This window comes from Hoplias malabaricus, unplaced genomic scaffold (assembly GCF_029633855.1).
Source record: "Hoplias malabaricus isolate fHopMal1 unplaced genomic scaffold, fHopMal1.hap1 scaffold_244, whole genome shotgun sequence".
Lineage (NCBI taxonomy): Eukaryota > Metazoa > Chordata > Actinopteri > Characiformes > Erythrinidae > Hoplias > Hoplias malabaricus.
Genome location: NW_027100885.1, coordinates 17,501 through 30,000, shown reverse-complemented (window position 1 = coordinate 30,000; position 12,500 = coordinate 17,501).

Here is a 12,500-nt window from a genome sequence, read left to right as displayed (position 1 = left end):
GTGAGTGTCACCCTGCAAAGGACTGGTGCCCCAGGGTGCGTTCCCACTGTGCAGCCACCGTGACCCTAAGAACACCATCAGCATGTTTGTTAGATTTTCATATTTTGTTCTTTTTTGCCTATTGCGTTTTAATAGTTAAAGCTTTAATATAGCTCCACGTCCTTTCAGACCCATAGTGCGGAGATGTCCTCACAGTGGAAACATGGACACGGCGTCCGATTTGATTCAGATCTGAAGTGAAAGTGGAGTTTGATGTTCTCCTGTCTCTCAAAAATGAAACTGTATAGTGTTTATTTATCTGACAGGTCTGGCCAGGTGTTGCGTGGTTGCTAGTTCTGTTTCAGCTGTATATTTGATTTAATCTGAACTGTAATTGGAACAGTAGGACCGCTTTTAACTTTGGCTCCTCCTTATGCAAATAAATAAACTGTGTAGAGCTTTAGAAGAAAACATTTCAAAATAAATAACGTAAATAAATTTTTAGAAAAAGAAAAACTTTCCAAATAAAAAATATAAAAGTAAAAGATGAAGAATCAGCCAGAAACCTTAAACTGATGTAGTAGACTGGCCGTGTAAAGCTCTGTATTCCTCCAACGTAGGCTCTACCCTGAGCCCTTCCAGTGCCCTTCTTACTGAGGCCAGCGACACTTTTAAACGATGACTAATATTTTGGTAATCACCCGTGTCAGTCCTCTGATGTCAATGGATCTCTACTCACTGCGGTTTAGTGAAAGCTCTTTGACAGCATCTAATGAGTTGTTTACAGCTCTCGATGGCTGCTCTGAATCTGCACCGATAGCAGGCAGCTGTGGGCCACTTCTGGGAAATCAGGAGCACTGCTGGTCCACTGTGGAACCTGGGAAAAGTGGGCCCCAACATTAAGTCCATATGTCACAACAGCACATCTGATCCACTTTGGGTAAAAAATGTACAGACATGGTAACGGCAAACTGGACCAAGAGGGGCCCAAAAATTGAGATGTGGCCCTTACAGGGCCCTCATGTTCCAAGCGGGAACTGCCAATTCAGTTGAGAACATGAAAATTCAGAGGCATTTCTGAATCCTAAGATTATCCACTTGCATAAGGCTTCATGTTCTGAGGCCACATTGGCCTCACATCCGTTTTGCCACTACCAACACAGCCATATGTTTCCCAGAAGTGGACTAGATGTAGTTTGTGGCATGTGGTCCTAATAAATCATTTTAATTCAGGGGCCATTTTTGCTTCACAATGGTTTGCAGTACACAGACAATGAGCCAAACATCTGCTACCTGTGATTCTGAGTAAACATCTATAAGCATCTATAACCTGTAAATTACAGTGCCTTGTGAAAGTATTCGGCTCCCTTGAACTTTTCAACCTTTTGCCACATAGAGATGCAGCCAGGAGGCCCATGATCGCTCTGGAAGAACTGCAGAGATCTACAGCTGAGGAGAGTCTGTCCATAGGACAACAATCAGTCGTACACTGCACAAATCTGGCCTTTATGGAAGAGTGGCAAGAAGAAAGCCATTTCTCAAAGATATCCATAAAAAGTTTCGTTTAAAGTTTGCCACAAGCCACTGGGAGACCCACCAAACATGTGGAAGAAGGTGCTGTGGTCAGATGAAACCAAAATCCAACTGTTTGGTCACAATGCAAAACAATATGTTTGGCGTAAAAGCAAACAAAAAGTCAAACATGGTGGCGGCAGCATCATGGTTTGGGCCTGCTTTTCGTCAGCAGGGACAGGGAAGATGGTCAAAATTGGTGGGAAGATGGATGGGGCCAAATACAGGACCATTCTGGAAGAAAACCTGTTGGAGTCTGCAAGAGACCTGAGACTGGGACGGAGATTTATCTTCCAACAAGACAATGATCCAAAACATAAAGCCAAATCTACAATGGAATGGTTCACAAATAAACGTATCCAGGTGTTGGAACGGCCAAGTCAAAGTCCAGACCTGAATCCAATCGAGAATCTGTGAAAAGAGCTGAAGACTGCTGCTCACAAATGCTCTCCGTCCAACCTCACTGAGCTCGAGCTGTTTTGCAAGGAAGAATGGGCAAGAATTTCAGTCTCTAGAGACATACCCCAAGCGACTTGCAGCTGTAATTGCAGCAAAAGGTGGCGCTACACAGTATTAACTCAAGGGGGCAGAATAATATCGCACGACCCACTTTTCGGTTTTTTATTTGTTAAAGTTTGACACATCCAAAAAATTTCATTCCACTTCACGATGATTAATGTTTGAAGCCTGAAATGTGGCAAAAGGTTGAAAAGTTCAAGGGGCCGAGTACTTTCGCAAGGCACTGTGTAAGTATCTACCAGTGTCTAGACTTGGTGTGAATGTGTAGGGGTAACGGCTTGTTTACGCTGCCTTTACGTACAAAAATGACTGCCCACACACTTCCATGTGTCCTTTAGACCCTTTAGATAAAGGGCACTGCTCAGAGGCCAATTACTGATAACAATAAACATGGCAACAGTGGAAGAGACGTTGGTCTATAAGGCCATTAAATACATTGCAACAACAAACACCGACGTGAGACATTTACCATGAATGTTATTTACAATGCTTTTGGACGTGTGTCGGTGTCCTGGTGCTGAGTATAAATGAGTCTATCACTAGCCCCACCACTGACCTTACTCATTCATTCATTCATTATCTGTAACTGTGTGCCCAGTCCAGCGTCTCTGTGGGTCTTGAGCCTACCCAGAATCACCGGGCGCAGGGCAGTTCCACACTCTGGGCGCCATTACTAATGGTAGTGATTTTTTAAATCAGTAAATTTTTAAAACACTCGTGTCACACCTCTGATGTCACAGGCCTATGCTATCCCAGGTTTATTTGTGGCTCTTTGGCAGCTCGTAATGTCTTAATAGCATTATCCTTCTCAGCCTTGCTACCGGTCCACACAGCGTCAGTCTATTTCCAATCTCATTGACGCAATGCGGCGCCAATCGTGAGGGATTTGGGACGTCATGGGGACACTCCAAGGCCCCTTTTATAAGAGGAACGGCCACCGGAGAGTCCAAGATTCATTCTGCTACCAAGCGGACAACTGCATCTACCTTCACCTCTCCAAGCTAAGCTGGGTCTACCCAACGTCCAGCAGGACTTCACACTTACAGGAGTGGGCATGGAACCAATCGCACCCACCGTTTCCATCCAGGACGGTCAGTTCCCTCGTCGGGTTCTGAGGGTCAGCCCCCGTGGAGCTTCCTCGCATTTTGTGGGGAGCACCATAGTCATCCTCTCTTCATACGCTGTGGCCACTATGGCTATGAACTGTGGCAAGAAGATGCAAGAAATGAAATCCAAGCCCGACGAGAACTGAATGGACTCAGAAAAGTGCCTTCATACTCTGTATGTCCAGAAGTATCCAGATACTCCAGCGTCTTCCACTAAATCAGGAACTGGTTTGGAATTTGAGCGTTCCTGAAGGGACTGGAGAACACAAGAACATTAGTGAGGTCAGGCACTGATTTTGGAGGATGTGCTGTGAACCACAAATACTACTTCAACTCATCCCAAAAGTCTTCAGTGGACCTTCCTTACTCTGACGCATCCCAAATGACTTCAGATAAGTACCATCACTCCAACTCATCCCAGATATCTTCACTGGGCCTTCATCACTCCAACTCATCCCAGATATCTTCACTGGACCTTCATCACTCCAACTCATCCCAGATATATTCACTGGACCTTCATCACTCCAACGCATTCTACAGGTCTTCAGTGGACCATTCATAACTCCAACTCATCCCAGATATCTTCACTGGGCCTTCATCACTCCAACTCATCCCAGATATCTTCACTGGACCTTCATCACTCCAACTCATCCCAGATATCTTCACTGGACCTTCATCACTCCAACGCATCCTACAGGTCTTCAATGGTCCATTCATAACTCCAACTCATCCCAGATATCTTCACTGGACCTTCATCACTCCAACTCATCCCAGATATCTTCACTGGACCTTCCTCACTCTAACGCATCCCAAATGACTTCAGATAAGTACCATCACTCCAACTCATCCCAGATATCTTCACTGGACCTTCATCACTCCAACTCATCCCAGATATCTTCACTGGACCTTCCTCACTCTAACGCATCCCAAATGACTTCAGATAAGTACCATCACTCCAACTCATCCCAGATATCTTCACTGGAACCTTCATCACTCCAGCTCATCCCAAACGTCTTCAATGGACCCTCATCACTATAACTCATCCCGAAAGTCTTTAACGTGGCTTAATCAGTTAAAAACTAGAAGGGGACCTGAGGACACTATGGACATATAGCGTATTTGCTGCTGAGAACTATGTGAACGAACCTTTGGAAGATTTAAGCAAGACAAAATGGCCTTCTGCTCAACATTTTGAGGGAGCGAAGGCAACAGAAACATCTGATTAACAACAGTGACTTGGCAGAGTGTAAACAGAATGAATTTTATAGCATGTGAATTTTCTTATTTTTTATTCTGGCTTTCTTTTCGAGTTTGTATGACTTTTTGTTGGTGAGGCCTTCAACACTAGGCCTCCAAAAGTGAGAACCAAAGTTTATATTTATTTGCCAGTCATTTTTAATGATGTTTAGTACGATGAAGTATACATTTTTATCTTTTCTACTTTCTGAAATGAATATTTACCGTCGTTTGTCTTTGGAAAATGTGTGTTATTGCATATATATCTATAGCATAGATATTACCTTCTAGTCTCAGTGCATATATAAAGAATTACAGAATAAAAAGGACTGTCAAAATGAATAGAGTAACTGGCTTGTCTTCGTTAACGGAGTCTACAATCAGTGTACAGCCTTATGACTTTCCGATAGAATTAAATATACTATGTGTGTTATGTCCATACAAGAATATAATAAAGCAAACATGTCTTAACCTCTGAAATTACGTCTTTCATATCTCTGTAATAAACAGCCCCAGAAACTGTGATAGTTCCTGAAGTGGTTAATTAAATTTCTCCCTCTATGGGGTATTTTGGGAATTTAGTAATATTAGTCGTCTGGGTGAAAACAGGTATAAAAATATATGACTGACAGAGAACCTGACCCAGTGTGCCACCGGTAATAAAATACCCATATGTGCTCTTTTTTTTCCTCCCCAATGACATTTGAAAAGTCATCATAGTGCAGTACACACCTTTAGCGGCTTGAATGCCAGTCAGCAGCGCTGTGACATTTGAGAACACAGTTCTATATTTCTCTCAAGTCAATATCTACACAGCAGAACTGCTGAGGTAATGACAAAACACACACAAACACACACACATTTGTATATGGCATTAATATAAATAAATAAATAATAAACAAATGAAGTAATTGTCCATTTGATCACCTCCACTGACCATATAGATCCCTTTTGTAGTTCTACAATTATAGACTACATTCCATTTATTGTTCTGCATACTTTGTTAGCCCCCATCACCCTTTTGTTCAATGGCCCGGACCCCTACTTGACGCCCACAGAGTGGGTATTTTTTGGGTGGTGAATCATTCTCACCACTGCCATGACACTGATACGACACTGTGTTGCGCTGGATCAGACACAGCCAAGGTGCTACGTCATTGATACGTCCTATTTGTATAATATAACAAGTCTCTCCCACGCAGACACAGGGAGAACACACCACACTCCTCACAGACAGTCACCAGGAGGAAACCCACGCAGACACAGGGAGAACACACCACACTCCTCACAGACAGTCACCCGGAGCGGGAATCGAACCCACAACCTCCAGGCCCCTGGAGCTGTGTGACTGCGACACCTACCTGCTGCACCACCGTGCTGTGTATGCAAAAGATATACAATGTAATTTATATTGTAATAAGTCTATCTAACTTTTTAATCATTTTGTGTTGTTTTGTCTTCTTTGCTATTAATGTAAAATAAAGGTAAAATAATGTTGCTTCATGCTTTTAAAATGAGGCACGATGTGGGACAGTAATTTAAACAGAGGTCATTTAAATCTGTCTTAAAGGCACAGTAACAGAAACCTGTTTTCACATAAACAGAGTTTAGAAAGCGGACATGTGACAATGACACGAATCCTGATACTGGAGAACATGCAAAACAGCATAAAGGAAGGATACAGGCCTTTTAAGGGTTGTTTTGGTGGCAGTAAGCCTTTGGCAGGGCCACGTGAAGACAGATTTGGCCCTCTTTTCCCCTTCATTGTGAACATACAAAAGTCCTACAAAGTGGGTAAGTGGGCTAGATCTGAGGGCAAAGGACTCCATCTGATGGAAACCAATTAGTTCTCGCTGCTTGCCAGTGCGAGCTAATAATGATCCAAGTTAGTTCTCGGGGTAAATAAAAACAAGGGCACATTCTGCCTTTGCCCCTCTCTCTGAATTCCTCTCATCTCTCCCCGAATAACTCCGGAACAAAGGGCCTCAATGTTCCCGTTCAAATGACCACAGCATGTTTTCTGTCTGGATCTCTCTGTTCTGCTCGACCTGGAAATGAAATGCCTCGATAGAGAGCTGGGTCCCTCTGGGTCAACAGCACAATCCCTGTTACAAAACCAATAAGAACGTGGAATTTGGCCCCAGCTCCTTTAAAAATACTTTACCACAATCCAAAATACTTCATCAAATATTTCTTCTCAGATCAAAGGTATTAATAGGGTGTTGTCCCACTTTTACTGCAATAAGAGACTCTACTCTTCTGGACAGTCTTTAGATCAGATGTTGGAAATCTTCGGTGAGGATATAATGGCATTAGGCCACGAGGCTTGAGGTGAGGTGCTGGCATTGGATGATTAGTTCTGTCACCCACAGCTCCACAGACCAGAGCTCGGGGGCTTTACACCACTCAAGCCAACACTTGGCATTGAGTATGGTGGTCTTAAGCTCAGGTCACCTTGAGCCCATGAGACTGCTCATTTATTTCACTTAATGCTTTTCAACGGGGATTATACAAGTGGCTTTGTCCACGATGGGCGCACCTTACACTTGCTGAGTTTATAGGGTGTCTACAAACTCTTGAACATGCTGTAACATGTCACCTACGGGTGACTGTCTGTGAGGAGTGTGGTGTGTTCTCCCTGTGTCTGCGTGGGTTTCCTCCGGGTGACTGTCTGTGAGGAGTGTGGTGTGTTCTCCCTGTGTCTCCTCCGGTTTCCTCCGGGTGACTGTCTGTGAGGAGTGTGGTGTGTTCTCCCTGTGTCTGCGTGGGTTTCCTCCGAGTGACTGTCTGTGAGGAGTGTGGTGTGTTCTCCCTGTGTCTGCGTGGGTTTCCTCCGAGTGACTGTCTGTGAGGAGTGTGGTGTGTTCTCCCTGTGTCTGCGTGGGTTTCCTCCGGGTGACTGTCTGTGAGGAGTGTGGTGTGTTCTCCCTGTGTCTGCGTGGGTTTCCTCCGGGTGACTGTCTGTGAGGAGTGTGGTGTGTTCTCCCTGTGTCTGCGTGGGTTTCCTCCGGGTGACTGTCTGTGAGGAGTGTGGTGTGTTCTCCCTGTGTCTGTGTGGGTTTCCTCCGGGTGCTCCAGTTTCCTCCCACAGTCCAAAAACACACGTTGGTAGGTGGATTGGCGACTCAAAAGTGTCTGTAGGTGTGAGTGTGTGAGTGAATGTGTGTGTGTGTTGCTCTGTGAAGGACTGGCGCCCTCTCCAGGGTGTATTCCCGCCTTGCGCCCAGTGATTCCAGGTAGGCTCTGGACACACCGTGACCCTGAACTGGATAAGGGTTACAGATAATGAATGAATGAAAGGATAATCTAAATAATAAGGCAAATGTGACCTGCTGCTTTCCAAAGACCAAGTCTGGATCTTTGTTGTAAGTAGAAGGAAAGACATATTGCAGAATAACACTATCTCTTTGTGATTTTTGTTCTGTCTTTACATTAAACCAAAAGGAAAAATGAACATAAGCTACATAGGTTGGATAAATTATATTCAAACATTAAATCAGAGCAACAAAAATTACTTAAGGGGTTAATAACAGTTTAAAAGGCCTTGTGTGCTTCAGACACTCCTTCCTCCAAAGCCGGCGCTAACCTTGTATGTAGGTCGCTCACTGTCTGCTCCCAAAAGCGTCTTAATACGGCGCATGGCAGGCAGGATTACGCCTCAGGACGGGTGTTTAGGCGCTCAGATTAGAGCCCCCGCTTTCCAAGATGCATTTCCTTGGGGACAAAATAGGCCGTGCAAAACAACACACAAACCCTGGGCCAAAAGAAAATCTCACTAAACGTGTCTTGCCACATGGTGAGCATGGCGACACGGAGGTGAACCTGAAGGGGCCCAGAATGTGACCTGGCCACATTTGGTGTTTGTATGTTTGTAAAAAACAGAAAGTATGCTTAAATTGCGCTGATGTTGCTTTGGAACCACTCATGTTTATTACATCAATACTAATGTGTAGTTTAAATTATATGAAGTTAGTTTACTGTACACTGAATGTACTAGATATGTGTCTTGAAATATTTTATATCATCACATTTTGTGTTACGGGTGGCACAGAGGGACCTTGAGGTTGTGGGTTCGATTCCTGCTCGGGGTGACTGTCTGTGAGGAGTGTGGTGTGTTCTCTCTGTGTCCGCGTGGGTTTCCTCCGGGTGACTGTCTGTGAGGTGTTTGGTGTGTTCTCCCTGTGTCTGTGTGGGTTTCCTCCGGGTGACTGTCTGTGAGGAGTGTGGTGTGTTCTCCCTGTGTCTGCGTGGGTTTCCTCCGGGTGACTGTCTGTGAGGTGTTTGGTGTGTTCTCCCTGTGTCTGTGTGGGTTTCCTCCGGGTGACTGTCTGTGAGGTGTTTGGTGTGTTCTCTCTGTGTCTGCGTGGGTTTCCTCCGGGTGACTGTCTGTGAGGTGTTTGGTGTGTTCTCCCTGTGTCTATGTGGGTTTTCTCCGGGTGACTGTCTGTGAGGTGTTTGGTGTGTTCTCTCTCTGTCTGCGTGGGTTTCCTCCGGGTGACTGTCTGTGAGGAGTGTGGTGTGTTCTCCCTGTGTCTGCGTGGGTTTCCTCCGGGTGACTGTCTGTGAGGTGTTTGGTGTGTTCTCCCTGTGTCTGTGTGGGTTTCCTCCGGGTGACTGTCTGTGAGGAGTGTGGTGTGTTCTCCCTGTGTCTGTGTGGGTTTTCTCCGGGTGACTGTCTGTGAGGAGTGTGGTGTGTTCTCCCTGTGTCTGCGTGGGTTTCCTCCGGGTGACTGTCTGTGAGGTGTTTGGTGTGTTCTCTCTGTGTCCGCGTGGGTTTCCTCCGGGTGACTGTCTGTGAGGTGTTTGATGTGTTCTCCCTGTGTCTGTGTGGGTTTCCTCCGGGTGACTGTCTGTGAGGAGTGTGGTGTGTTCTCCCTGTGTCTGTGTGGGTTTTCTCCGGGTGACTGTCTGTGAGGAGTGTGGTGTGTTCTCCCTGTGTCTGCGTGGGTTTCCTCCGGGTGACTGTCTGTGAGGTGTTTGGTGTGTTCTCCCTGTGTCTGTGTGGGTTTCCTCCGGGTGACTGTCTGTGAGGAGTGTGGTGTGTTCTCTCTGTGTCCGCGTGGGTTTCCTCCGGGTGACTGTCTGTGAGGTGTTTGGTGTGTTCTCCCTGTGTCTGTGTGGGTTTCCTCAGGGTGACTGTCTGTGAGGAGTGTGGTGTGTTCTCCCTGTGTCTGTGTGGGTTTTCTACGGGTGACTGTCTGTGAGGAGTGTGGTGTGTTCTCCCTGTGTCTGCGTGGGTTTCCTCCGGGTGACTGTCTGTGAGGTGTTTGGTGTGTTCTCCCTGTGTCTGTGTGGGTTTCCTCCGGGTGACTGTCTGTGAGGTGTTTGGTGTGTTCTCTCTGTGTCTGCGTGGGTTTCCTCCGGGTGACTGTCTGTGAGGTGTTTGGTGTGTTCTCCCTGTGTCTGTGTGGGTTTTCTCCGGGTGACTGTCTGTGAGGTGTTTGGTGTGTTCTCTCTCTGTCTGCGTGGGTTTCCTCCGGGTGACTGTCTGTGAGGAGTGTGGTGTGTTCTCCCTGTGTCTGCGTGGGTTTCCTCCGGGTGACTGTCTGTGAGGTGTTTGGTGTGTTCTCCCTGTGTCTGTGTGGGTTTTCTCCGGGTGACTGTCTGTGAGGTGTTTGGTGTGTTCTCTCTCTGTCTGCGTGGGTTTCCTCCGGGTGACTGTCTGTGAGGAGTGTGGTGTGTTCTCCCTGTGCCTGCGTGGGTTTCCTCCGGGTGACTGTCTGTGAGGAGTGTGGTGTGTTCTCCCTGTGTCTGCGTGGGTTTCCTCCGGGTGACTGTCTGTGAGGAGTGTGGTGTGTTCTCTCTGTGTCTGCGTGGGTTTCCTCCGGGTGACTGTCTGTGAGGAGTGTGGTGTGTTCTCTCTGTGTCCGCGTGGGTTTCCTCCGGGTGACTGTCTGTGAGGAGTGTGGTGTGTTCTCTATGTGTCCGCGTGGGTTTCCTCCGGGTGACTGTCTGTGAGGAGTGTGGTGGGTTCTTCCTGTGTCTGCGTGGGGTTCCTCCGGGTGACTGTCTGTGAGGTGTTTGGTGTGTTCTCCCTGTGTCTGTGTGGGTTTCCTCCGGGTGACTGTCTGTGAGGTGTTTGGTGTGTTCTCTCTGTGTCCGCATGGGTTTCCTCCGGGTGACTGTCTGTGAGGTGTTTGGTGTGTTCTCCCTGTGTCTGCGTGGGTTTTCTCCGGGTGACTGTCTGTGAGGTGTTTGGAGTGTTCTCTCTGTGTCTGCGTGGGTTTCCTCCGGGTGACTGTCTGTGAGGAGTGTGGTGTGTTCTCTCTGTGTCCGCGTGGGTTTCCTCCGGGTGACTGTCTGTGAGGAGTGTGGTGTGTTCTCCCTGTGTCTGCGTGGGTTTCCTCCGGGTGACTGTCTGTGAGGTGTTTGGTGTGTTCTCCCTGTGTCTGTGTGGGTTTTCTCCGGGTGACTGTCTGTGAGGAGTGTGGTGTGTTCTCCCTGTGTCTGTGTGGGTTTTCTCCGGGTGACTGTCTGTGAGGAGTGTGGTGTGTTCTCCCTGTGTCTGTGTGGGTTTCCTCCGGGTGACTGGCTGTGAGGAGTGTGGTGTGTTCTCCCTGTGTCTGCGTGGGTTTCCTCCGGGTGACTGTCTGTGAGGAGTGTGGTGTGTTCTCCCTGTGTCTGTGTGGGTTTTCTCCGGGTGACTGTCTGTGAGGAGTGTGGTGTGTTCTCCCTGTGTCTGCGTGGGTTTCCTCCGGGTGACTGTCTGTGAGGTGTTTGGTGTGTTCTCCCTGTGTCTGTGTGGGTTTCCTCCGGGTGACTTTCTGTGAGGAGTGTGGTGTGTTCTCTCTGTGTCCGCGTGGGTTTCCTCCGGGTGACTGTCTGTGAGGTGTTTGGTGTGTTCTCCCTGTGTCTGTGTGGGTTTCCTCAGGGTGACTGTCTGTGAGGAGTGTGGTGTGTTCTCCCTGTGTCTGTGTGGGTTTCCTCCGGGTGACTGTCTGTGAGGAGTGTGGTGTGTTCTCCCTGTGTCTGCGTGGGTTTCCTCCGGGTGACTGTCTGTGAGGTGTTTGGTGTGTTCTCCCTGTGTCTGTGTGGGTTTCCTCCGGGTGACTGTCTGTGAGGTGTTTGGTGTGTTCTCTCTGTGTCTGCGTGGGTTTCCTCCGGGTGACTGTCTGTGAGGTGTTTGGTGTGTTCTCCCTGTGTCTGTGTGGGTTTTCTCCGGGTGACTGTCTGTGAGGTGTTTGGTGTGTTCTCTCTCTGTCTGCGTGGGTTTCCTCCGGGTGACTGTCTGTGAGGAGTGTGGTGTGTTCTCCCTGTGTCTGCGTGGGTTTCCTCCGGGTGACTGTCTGTGAGGAGTGTGGTGTGTTCTCCCTGTGTCTGCGTGGGTTTCCTCCGGGTGACTGTCTGTGAGGAGTGTGGTGTGTTCTCTCTGTGTCCGCGTGGGTTTCCTCCGGGTGACTGTCTGTGAGGAGTGTGGTGTGTTCTCTATGTGTCCGCGTGGGTTTCCTCCGGGTGACTGTCTGTGAGGAGTGTGGTGGGTTCTTCCTGTGTCTGCGTGGGGTTCCTCCGGGTGACTGTCTGTGAGGTGTTTGGTGTGTTCTCCCTGTGTCTGTGTGGGTTTCCTCCGGGTGACTGTCTGTGAGGTGTTTGGTGTGTTCTCTCTGTGTCCGCATGGGTTTCCTCCGGGTGACTGTCTGTGAGGTGTTTGGTGTGTTCTCCCTGTGTCTGCGTGGGTTTTCTCCGGGTGACTGTCTGTGAGGTGTTTGGAGTGTTCTCTCTGTGTCTGCGTGGGTTTCCTCCGGGTGACTGTCTGTGAGGAGTGTGGTGTGTTCTCTCTGTGTCCGCGTGGGTTTCCTCCGGGTGACTGTCTGTGAGGAGTGTGGTGTGTTCTCCCTGTGTCTGCGTGGGTTTCCTCCGGGTGACTGTCTGTGAGGTGTTTGGTGTGTTCTCCCTGTGTCTGTGTGGGTTTTCTCCGGGTGACTGTCTGTGAGGAGTGTGGTGTGTTCTCCCTGTGTCTGTGTGGGTTTTCTCCGGGTGACTGTCTGTGAGGAGTGTGGTGTGTTCTCTCTGTGTCCGCGTGGGTTTCCTCCGGGTGACTGTCTGTGAGGAGTGTGGTGTGTTCTCCCTGTGTCTGCGTGGGTTTCCTCC